Raw genomic sequence first — 852 nt, 5'->3', positions numbered from 1 at the left:
TAAAAGTCCCAAGGAAGTACAGCTTCCGGTCAGACTGTGTCTCCAGATCCACTTGCTGGCATTGATCCGTAAGTTCTCCAGATCATCAGTAAAGGTTCATGTTCATGTCTTCGTTCTTTTTAAACGTGTTTTAAGACGTTTGCATTAAAAACCTGAGCAAAGTACAGCTGTTCTCCCCTGCTCTGTTTAAACCTGTTATTATTATTATCATTATTATTCTGATTGTTTCTTATTATTAATTTCTTTATTTCTTAAAAATCGTTTAAATGTTCACTAATACATATAAAAAAGACAACAAAAGTAGTCAGGAACAATACACATATTCATATAGCTATGTATTGCAAGAAGGTCAACTCTCAGTTCTCTCCAGCGCAGCTTTGATTTATGATCATCAGGAAAATGATTAAACTGCACATGCTCAGTCCATTCCACTTCTGATCATACAGAATTAACATGTTCGTGCTTCTGTAATGTAAAAGAAAACTGTGATATCATCTTTATGCATTTGTGATTTAACAAAAAGCTCCTAAAATATAAAGAAGATGTTAAAGCTGTAAAATGAAGTTAATCTGGAGTTTTATCACAGGTGACCCCTTCATGCTGGCCTCGGGCTTCAGTCGCTCAACAGCCTTTCTGCTATTTAACTGTAAAACGTGAGATGAGCAGGTAAATAAACCACTTGCATTAATTAGGTTTCACGGTTGCTCTGTGGGTTTCATGACTTCATGTACACTCGTCTGCAGGTAAGTCAGTCACTTCACAACATGAGGGAGTTGTCCCGTGGGCGCTCAGAGGTCCTCGTGGACACTGTGTCCTGTCCTCTCAGCACTAAGGAGCTGGACAGCGGTGGAG

This window comes from Simochromis diagramma, unplaced genomic scaffold, assembly GCF_900408965.1.
Source record: "Simochromis diagramma unplaced genomic scaffold, fSimDia1.1 OVJJ01000738.1, whole genome shotgun sequence".
In the NCBI taxonomy this organism is placed as follows: domain Eukaryota; kingdom Metazoa; phylum Chordata; class Actinopteri; order Cichliformes; family Cichlidae; genus Simochromis; species Simochromis diagramma.
Note: the sequence above shows the minus strand (reverse complement) of the source record.